Source organism: Gallus gallus, chromosome 4 (genome assembly GCF_016699485.2).
Source record: "Gallus gallus isolate bGalGal1 chromosome 4, bGalGal1.mat.broiler.GRCg7b, whole genome shotgun sequence".
NCBI lineage: Eukaryota > Metazoa > Chordata > Aves > Galliformes > Phasianidae > Gallus > Gallus gallus.
Window position 1 is genome coordinate 27,660,161 of NC_052535.1, and position 11,087 is coordinate 27,671,247.

The window sequence follows — 11,087 nt, forward strand, 5'->3', positions numbered from 1 at the left end:
GAAAGGGTGAGTCTAGCCCCCGGCTCTAGGCACTCACGTGCTTACATATTGGTTCAGGCTGTGACCTTGGAATCCCACTACCCTATTATCCTTCCCCCCCCCCCCATCTTACTAAATGGACTTATCTCAACCTACAAATTTCACTTTTTTATTTCCTTCAAATCTCTTCCCTATCCCACTGTTCTTATACTGAAAATTTAACTACCACAACACTTGCTCGTGGCAATGTGTTTATTAATAAATAAATATATATTTATTGGAGATGAAGTGGAAAAGAAGCAGCAGGCAGGTAATACTGATGTCACATGCTGTGTTTATTTGTGATGAGGTATCAGGTAGTACTGAAGCAATTTGTTCCTTGTGATACTGACTACAACAAATAGAAGCTCAAGCCATTGCTCTAGAACTGTGAGCTTCTGAAAAGTGGTTGAAAACAGAATTCCTGTACTGAATTTCATCTTACATCTACTACTTCTTGCAAATAACGCTTACGAAAAAGAGATTTCTGCAAATCTCTTCATATCAAAAATTAGCAGACATTAACAGTAAATCTTCCGTGGATGGAAAACTAATTGTAATTCTAACCATGGTTAAAATTCACAGATTAGTGGTAATGAGTCGTTTATAACTTGAATTAAAGGTGTCTGTTCTAAAATAGTTCCTTCACTACTGAAAGTTTTTACTAATCTCTGCTCAGACATGGTTTGCATTGATTGTCTGTTGCTTTGTAGAAAAGGAAGGACACTGCAGATTCCCTGTTGTATGTGCCTCACTCAAGGCATGTGGTCTTTGCATTGTTCCAATATTACTCTCTTTTATTTATGTTGTTATTTTGTCCAGAGCACTTACGTTTGTGTGTGAAGTGTACATTTAAAAGGCATCAGATGTTGCTGAAGACATGTTCTTTGTGGTTGTAGGGCAAATGAAGGTGATGACAAAGCCTTTATTTAAGAAATAGGCACACGAGGGAAAGATATCAAAAAGAATCGACTCACCCCTCCCGGTAGCAGCGCGCAGACCGAGCCGAGCTGAGGAATGTGTCCCTCCCCCGTTCGTACCGCCGCGCCGCCGCACTCACACTCACAGAGCCCACCCATTGGTTCAGGCTGTGACCCTGGAATTCCACTACAGTGGTGCTTTGAGAAGAGTTGCTGACTACTATACTTAGCACACTTAAAGCAAATAGAGTTTGAAAATTTTCATAAAGCAGTGTGTTGAGTTCTGCAAGTGCTGCTTTGATTTTACAAACTGCACATTTCCAGCAAATCACGAAGTATGTCAGAAAAGTTCCCTAAAACAGTAGACAAGAGAGGGGAAGGGAAAAAGGGCAAAATAAGTATTTAATGTGGTACAAATGCAATGTTTCTGGAAATGACTAGGAGAACTCTTTATTAATGTTAGCACTTTGTTCCTTCAGTGGCAAAAAGTTTAATACTGAGTTTAGCTGCGAAGAGTAACAGGCAGTCAATGTTGATACTTGAGTGACCAATATTTTTTCAGGTAGTAAGCAGGCAAGAAGAGACAGCTTAGCCTTTATGCATCAAATGCTGCAAGACCTTCCTTCCTGGCAGCAGAACCATGAGTATAGAAGATGGAATAGGTCAAAAAGTTAAATTCTTGTAATCTCAGTGATAGCTGATAACTGAGTTTATTTTTTGTATTTCTTAAAGATTAGACACCAACTTCTAATTGGGTTGTCATTGTGGGCAAGGGAGAAAGTTCAAAAATCTGAAAGCATAGCACCTGGGAACCTTCATGTGCATGCAAGATAGTAATAACACTGTGGAGGATGGGCGGACTAAATTGGGGAAAATGTGATACAGCTACTACCAGGACTTTTGCAGTGAATCACTGGAGTATGAGGAGTATTTAGCTAATGGATATGTTTATTGGCTGCTATATGTTGTCTCCCTTGTTTGTCTTTAGGACCTGAGAATCACTTGTGATAAAGATATAAAATAAATGCCAGAGGGGCAGAGTAACAGAAGATAAGCTATTTTTGGCTGATGATCAAGTACATGATTGATATTCTCTGGGGTTCCAGTTTTGTTTTCTTGCAAGTTTGATTGCTGTTGTTTGGGTTGATATTCTCTGCCTTCTCTCTGCCTTTTCTGAGACTTATATACTTAGTTTTCAGGTTCATTTTACTTCTCCTTGCCCAGGCTCCTGAACTGGGGAGTCAAAAATACATGGATTCAATTCTGCGTCATTTAGAGTTGTAATACTTAATAAGTATAGAAAAAGATATATATATATGTGTTTAACATTCTTGTTCTTAATATTCTTATGTAGACAGGATGTGGTGAATATATATGCTTTTACATTCTTCATACCATTCTTTGTATATCTCCATATATTTTTTTTAAGATAAAGAAGACAGATGAAATAGTAGAAATCATTTGGATGAGTGAATATTTACAAGATTATTTTCTAGTTATTGGGAATTTTGCAAAGTTATTTCCTGTCACTTATTTCTTCTAATTGCTGCAAGGTAGATTTTTTGTTGGTTTGATGTGCAGAATCAAACTCTATAACCCGGTTAGGTTATAAAGCAAGTAGGTTTATTCAGCCGGCCGGGTCCAAGGGGAATCACTCCACCAAACTTGCACACCAGCAAGCAAAAATGCTACAGTTTTGTAAGCCAAGTCCATACATATTCAGCAGAATTCTTGGAAGCCATCTACATATTCATTATCCGTCTGGAAATTCGTTTACATACTGCCCCTCCTCTGGCGCATGTGATGTCCATAGTAGAGGTCTTCCTCTGGTGGTCGTGGGGATAAAGTCAGAAGTCTTCCTTGCGAAGGCTCAACATCTTCTTCGGTCTGACCTTCTTATGGTGCATTCAAACTGGTCAAAGCCATTCATTTTGTATTGTTACTTTCTTTGTGTTTGCATAGCTGGCCATGAAATGTTGAGATGTTGTTCTCCTTCCCTAGTTTCTAAAGCTATCTTATTTAACCCCTATATGTTCAAACCCTAAACCCACCTGAGCTCCTTATCTCAGGTTTGTTTTGGTTTTTGATCCACAAAGGAGTTTTACGCAATCAAAGTTGTAAAATTTTGAATTATTGAAAGGAACGTACCTTATATAGAGCTTACAGTTAGGTACAATAATCATCCTGAAATGCCACAGTTTTCTCTATGTTATCATGGCTGATAAATAGAATAAATTCCTCAGTATAAGGGAAGATGTTTCAGAAAGATGTTGCTTCTAGGATTACTGGCTTGGTTGCAACATCATAGATAATGAAAAACAAACAAACCTGTTATTGTGTCAGGATTGTGTTTTAAACTTTCTGCTCCTTGCTTACTTCTGTCTTTATACTTCCCCCTTCCTATTTATTTAAGTGTGCAGAAAACTATAATTAAAGCAGTGTTACGTTAGGTGATTTGATTAAGTGAGTTGCTACTACTTAATTAGAAGAGCAGAACTGTAACAGTGGGATTGGGATAAAAGTGGTTTGCATGCTCTTATGTCTATAGGAGGCCAATAACTTGTGCCTCTTATAGTCATGTCTGTCTTCTTGTGGATTACTGGAAAACACAGAGCACATTTTGTCTTTCGGTACCGTACCATATACTGAGTAAGGTTTTCTTTCCTCTTCTTTTTCTACTCTTAATCTTTGATTTTTATTTTAAAACATTTTATTGGATTTACTAATTTCATTTCTTTTCAACTAGGCTTGGGGGGGAGAAGGGCAGGGATGTGGTAGACAAGAAAGTAGGAGGAGTTATTAGTATGTATCCTAAAAATGTTCTGTTTAATGGCTGCCTATAGAAATTGTCTACTCATAGTTAATTAAATTCCTCTGAACCTAGTGCAAGTCTTCACTTTTGTGAAATTGGTCAGAAGCGTGGTATGCAGAGTTCCGAGTCATTCTGTTTATGCAGTAAATCAAATGTTTCTGTGAATGTACTTTAATCACAGACTGCATCAGGAAAGACAAAAATAATCACTTCTTGTGAAATTCAGTATTTTCTTCTGAAGATGTCCACACTGATTCGTCTTGTGGGAAAACTGTGAGTTGATTTGTTCACACATTTTTTTTGGTGCATTTATGTAAATATACTATGTTTTCAGATTTAATCTAAAATATTCCATCATCCTTTTTTTTTTTTTTTTTTTTTTTTTATGTGCAAGAATAACTCTACCAGGAAGATGCAATCTTGCCACAGAAGAGCAAAAATAAATGTAGATGGAATTCTTTAAATAACTTTACTTTCTGAACAAATCAACAGTTTCTTTCACTTGCTCTCTTGTGTTTCTCCAGAAATAACTTGTATTCTGAGAGTAGCTCGAATGAATAAAAATAAATAGTAAAACATTTCCCATATTTGTGATTGAGTATGTACTGTGGCTACTACTAAAGTATCCAGGTGGGCTGTTAACAACTCTCTCGCCTCCCATTCAATCCTGAAAAGAAAAAAGCTCTTAGATTGACCAGATTTTATGCTTAAATCAGAAGTATTAAAAAACAAACAAACAAAAAGAAAGAGTTAATAAACTAGAACGAACAGCTTTTTCTCAGCAAGGGCAACTGCTTAGTCCTCTTTCTGAGATTACAGAAATGTATCAGTGCCCAGTGGGCCTGGCTGTCATTGGCCTGGACCTTCTGCAGTCACTTAGCTGGTACAAAATGAGTGAGAAGAGAAATTAAATTCTATCAGATTAGAATTGTCTTGTTTTACATCCAAGCTATAATTGCATTAATAGCTACCAAAGAAAGTGAGATTTTTTTTTTTTTTTCTATCATGGCAATAGAAACTAGTGAAGCCTCAGTTGCAAACTCAGCAGTTCCTTTCCTTGTTCCCTTTTATAAAAGTCTGGGTGTTATGGAAGAAACACGAACGCTGAAGTGTTAATACCTGCAAGGGTCTGGTTGAATCATGCTGGCAGGTGAGAGTACACAAACATAAAAATGGTAGATGTTTCTCTTCAGTCAGAAGAGGAGTTTTCTTGTGGATTACAGGAAAAGCATCAAGGTCTGTTTTCTGATGCTTTGTCAAGTCTTTCTTTGAGCCAGACTTGAGCTCATTATGTCTTCTGTATAGCCATAGTTAAAGTTCTTTTGGTAATGTAAACAAGCCATTTTCATAGGGAAAATAGTAGGTGACTGAATTCTACAAACAAACCTGATGAATTAACTCGTCAAAACTTACTTTTAATATCCAGTCTTTGTCATTTTGATACTACATAGAAGATACTCTGAATACATTTAGTAAGTTAATTCTATTGATATTTCCCATAAAGTTTTTTATTTCTCATAGAGGTTTTCTTTTAAAAACCCTAGGAAGACAAACGTTTCACTGCACTAGAAGGAAATGAGAGGAAAGTGTTAAGTGTGTTCATCTTTCTCACCAATTTCTCCCACTCCATCAGCTTCTATTTTCTTAATTTTTAGCATCCAAATTGTAAGTCTGTTCTGCTCATTCTCTAATGTAACTTGTAATCTCGATATGTTGGCAAGGTGAAAAATATCTTGCAAATCAGATGTCAGTCAAAGTGAAGTGGGAAGGCAGATTCTCTGAATGAACTCAGGTCCTTGACCTGCTTTGATTGACACAGATACACATGACTGATGCAGTGGCAGGCTCAGCAAGCGATGAAGTAGTTTTATTTAACCAGGGAATTGTCCATGTCTGAGTGTGTTACTTATCGTGTGCCTATGAATAAACATTTTTAAGTTGATATGTAAATGGTGTCTTTACAGCTGAACTGAGACTGCAGAGCATGATGCGTGCATACTGAACACTGAAGTATTGAATGTTGAGACCTTGAGAGATGAAGAGCTGATAGTTATTCACTTCTTTAACACTTAACCTGACAAAACGGTGTTCATAAAAACAAGGACCCTTCTTTGCTGTGCTTATAATTGCTTCCTTTTGCTGGAAGATGAGGCAATTCTATGTTACAGTTCTTGGTGGTGTTAGTGTTTTATGTGTGTGTCCGTGTCTCACTTTTCAGGAATTTCACCAGGATGCATCCATTAGTCTGCAGACAATTACTGAAGTGCTGAATGGGCACAGTTTGAGCAGCTTGTCTGTGTTAGGAAACAGTGGATTTCTAACAGCAGAGTGGTGTATCCTATAGCTAATCCCAAAAATCCCTTTCCTCTTGTACACACCACATGATGGTATTTCAGGCTTATCCTGTACCATTAAGGTGATTAGGATACCTGCTATTGAAAACTGTTGTCCTGAGCTGTTAAAGCAGCAGGAGTAGAGCTAAGAAATGGAGTGAAGAACACCTTCTTAGTAAGAGCTATAACAAATAGTTCTCCTTTACTGAAATGTAATAACTGGGTGAGAACTGTTAACCCAAGACTGGCATGTTCATAAAAATGATATTTTACTTTCTCTAATGTGTTAAGACTGGTCGCTGTTGCCTTCTGTGTCAGGGTAGGTATTTCAGAATGCCTCTTAACTACATTGTAATTGCACATCTATCTGATGGTCTATTTTATTTCAACAGATTAATATTCTCTCAGTTTAATTCTCCAATTCACCATTTTCTTTGTGTATTGTCTGCACAGTATACTTAAGCAGTTAGTAGTAGACATTACTTCTGAAGCAACCTTATTTCCATATAAACTATTGCAGATAAAAGAGCACAATGACACTATTTGATGAATGGTGTGGTGAGCAGGACTAGATCCTGCCCCTGTACTCGGCACTGGTGAGGCCCCACCTTGAGTACTGTGTTCAGTTTTGGGAATCTCAATACCGAAAGAGCACTGAGGTGCTGGAGCAGGTTCAAAGAAGGGCAACAAGGCTTGTGAAGGGCTTGGAGAATATGCCCTGTGAGAAGCAACTGAAGGAACTGAGGCTGTTTAGTCTGGGGAAGAGAAGGCTGAGGGGAGACCTTAGTGCTCTCTTCAGACACCTGAAAGGTGATTACAGTGAGAGAGGGGCTGGTCTCACTGGTGACAGGTGACAGGACAAGGGAAAATGGCCTTAAGTTGTGCCAGGGGAGGTTTAGTTTGGATATCAGGACAAACTTCTTTACAGAAAGTGTTGTTAAGTACTGGAATAGGCTCCCCCGGGAGGTGGTTGAGTCACCATCCCTGGATGTGTTCAAAAATTGTTTGGATCTGGTGCTAAGGGACATGATTCAGAAGAGGGCTGTTAGGGTAGTATGGTAAGGTTGTGGTTGGACTAGATGATCTTTAAGGTCTTTTCCAACCTGAGCAATTCTCTGATTCTATGATAGAGCAATAATCTGTCATTCCAGATCTTTCCTAATGCTTTTCCTCAGGAGCAAGATAAATCTTTCTTCCTCCAAGTCTCACATAAACCAAAGCCTTGTGAACACTGCCCATGACTTCTTCCATCAAATAAAGTATTTCCTGTAACTGTTGTTCCTAATTCTGCACTCCAACCTACATTTGTGATGTGTGGATTTGCTATAGGGAGAGCTTAGCCTGCTTCACTTGGCTTCTGTCTCCTTTTGTGCATTACCTCAGATTTTTTTTTTTTTTTTTTTTTTTTTTTTTACAAGCATTAGCTATCATATCTTTACCTTTTGCACCTCCTCAAATTCTGCCACCTTTTCTGAACACATTCTGCTCGATTTTTTTTCCTGGGCCACTTCTTGCCCTGCTGCCCTGCTCACATACCACTTTATTATCTCAGTATTGAGCATTGTTTGGAAGATGCAGTGCTATTTAAAGTTATAGTCTTCACCAACCAATCTGTCAGATGGAGGAATAAAGATGGCTTGGCAAAAGCTATGACCTTTATAATGATAAATGTGTTGTCCTGTTCCTCACAATAAAAATAAGGCATTGCCCTGACTTGCTGATAGGGCAGTGTGTGTACTACGAAGAGCAATGTTGTTCCACGTATGCCAGTTCTATGTACATAGGGCTTTTACTTAAGTATTAAATAAAAATAAACACAAGTATGAATGTTGAGTAAAACAGAGTCATGCAGTTTGAGAGTCTGTTTCATATAATTAAAACTCCATGGATGGGAAACTTAGTGCTATTAAAATCATTTTAGAAAGCATTTTTCTATACTAGAGAGTGAATTTGTATTTTTATGGCTTGATTAATATACTGTGATGAAATCCTAAAGCTGGAAAGCATTAATTGTCACAGAACTAAGACTAAAGCCTAATATTTTAATTTTAATGTGTTCAGAGCAGTATAATGCTGTTCAGTTCTCTTCATTTCTGTGTGTTTTAAGCAGCTGAAGGATTCTTTGAAATTGGGAAAGACTAATTGCTTTATATTTAAACAGGCTCAATGAGTAGGCACTGGACTGTAGCCTGGAATATCAGAGTTGACTTTCTGCCACCTTTTAACTTGTACCTAACATGTTTTATATAGTTTTCTAACCTTCATTTTCTTTGACTTTGATTTAGTTTGAGTGATCTGGAGTTGATTTTTGTCCTTTGCAATGTTTTCATATGACTACAACAAAACTGGAGAGTTGATTGTAGCATCTTTTAGGAATATGGGGAAGATAATTTTGTACAAATAGAAACATGTTTATGTGAATATGATACAGTTATTAGCTCACCATGTACTCATGATTTTTTTCATCTTTCACTAATTTTTCCTTTAGGACCGTATTTGGCAGTTCAAATGTTTCACACAATTGCCATTAAAAAAAAAAAAAAGGGAGAAGGGAAATATACTGCAGATTTATTGTTGCCAACACAGTTGTAAACTTTCTCTAAAGAGAAAGAAATATAAGAAACAAAAGAACATTATCCAGTAAACCATCATGCAAACACATGCTGGTTGCTTCAAAATTAATAACTCATATTTATTCCCATGGCAACTACAACAGATACAAAGAGCCCAGTATCACTGTTTGATAGAACAAATTCTCAGCTACAAAGCGCAGTTGTCCAACAGTCACCACTATGAGCTGTGCATTTCTGCCAGTGATGAACAAGAGCCTGCATGCTGCACTAATACAAATCTGTAACACTAGAAGGAACCTGTTGTCACCACTGATAAAACGTACCACCCACAACCTCATTGTGCTCACATCCACTGTTTGGTTTCCATCAGTGTTTGCCAAGTGTAAATGAATGTCAGTAAGTGCCTTTTTTTTCCCCTCCCTTCCTCCCTCCCTCCCTTCCTCCCTCTTTCCCTTCCTTCCTTCCTTCCTTCCTTTTCCTTCCTTCCTTTTCCTTCCTTCCTTCCTTCCTCCCTCCCTCCCTCCCTCCCTCCCTCCCTTCCTTCCTTCCTTCCTTCCTTCCTTCCTTCCTTCCTTCCTTCCTTCCTTCCTTCCTTCCTTCCTTCCTTCCTTCCTTCCTTCCTTCCTTCCTTCCTTCCTTCCTCCCTCCTTCCTTCCTATCATTTTGTCAGACTGCCACTCTACTGCCATCTGTCATGTGGCAAACAAAATGGAACATTGATGGTAAGGTTACAGCCTCTACCGCCATACCACCAACATCTGTCTCTGATGTTGTAGGCCAACATAATAAAGTAGGATACATTATTTTCAGAGCAACCTGTGTTTATATATAAGATTATTTTTTAATTATAATGCTTTTTTCTTCTAATAGTACTACCGTTTACATAATTAATTGAACTGTCATTAAGTGGTGAAATATAACATTGTTAAACAGGCTACTGCTTTGTGAGATGTTTTTATGATTACTGTTTTGGGTTATATTTCTACGCAAGAACCCCTAGAACCACAAATTAGTGTTTTCCTTTTAATAAGTCAGACTTTGTTGGCTGTTTTCACTGCTTATGAGTGTGGAAGTATTTAATGTTAATTTAAAATTTGCTTTAGGCAGCTTTAGTGAGTTTATCTGCTCATGTAAAGAACAGCAGAGCATTTCAAATAAGCAGTGTTGCTGTAATGTGTGATACAGAAAGATTTCAGCCATATATATCTTCATTTCCCCCTGGAGCTTCTATCAGATAAGTAATGTTTGGGATAAAGCTAGGTGGAAGAATAAATAAAACTGAAAAAAAATAATGTTTACCTTTTTGATCAAAACCCATTGTATTTTGCTCCTTAAAGGTTTAATTAGCTCTGGTTTTAATTGAAATTAAAAACAAGTTACTCTGTGGTAATATCCTCCAGACAGTGACTTAATGTCATGTACTAACTCTATTCTTTACAGATACTAAGAGGTATTTTATAACTGAGTAATTGTAAAGCATTTTCCCTTCTCTAATATCTTGAAATTTTACCAGAAAAGGAGCATTCAGGTTAATGACAAATATTTCAATCACATACCCATTTCTTCTTAGTGCAGATGGATTCCAAATTATGAAAATGGTTCACTAAGGGGTTTTATCTTGAGATGTTGTTGGTCTGATGAAGGATGAGCAAAATACAGCTGCAGGCATAAACATTCAATTACCTGAGCAGCTTTTGTCCACCATTATTTTCAATTTGAGCCAGAAACCTTGTTTCTGATAACCCATCACCCATCACCCAGTTTCTTAAGTTGTAGTAATCTGAGAAGGGAGAAATCAAATCTCAGCTGGAAATTTTAAGAAAATGTATAGAAAAAAATTCTTTCTGATCTTCATGTGTAATCCAGGCTAATTTCCTCACTCTTCTAGGACTTTATTGCTCTGATACTTTTGACCAGAATTATCAGGTTGATGGAGATTTAGTAAAGCTTTAGAGATTGCCATTAAAATCTGTACCCATTTAAATGAAAATTACTTTCTCAACTTGAAAAGAAGTGAATGCAGAGTTGGTAATAAAAGTGCCTTTTATTAAAGAAGATTGCTTATGTCAAAAATGCATTCTATAATCGGACTGCCTTTGAGCTCATTAGGTTTTATCAACCTAAAATAAGTAAGAAGCTAGGGGGGAAGAAGTGAACTTAAAGTCTAACAGTGAGATACTTTGGAAGAAGAAAATGGTAGCAAGAATGAGTCATTATGAAAGTTATGTGTTCTTGAAACAAACAAACAAATGTTTCAAGTTATTTGAAGGATGAATTAAAATTAATATATTTGATTAAAAAGATCTCCAACTGTTCTTTATTTCTTGATGTTGTTTGTTTCACTTTTTGCTTTGGCTAGTAGTACTCAAAGTATAGAATACAAAGATGGTATGTAAGGATAGATCCAAGGGATTATTTTATGTGTAAATGT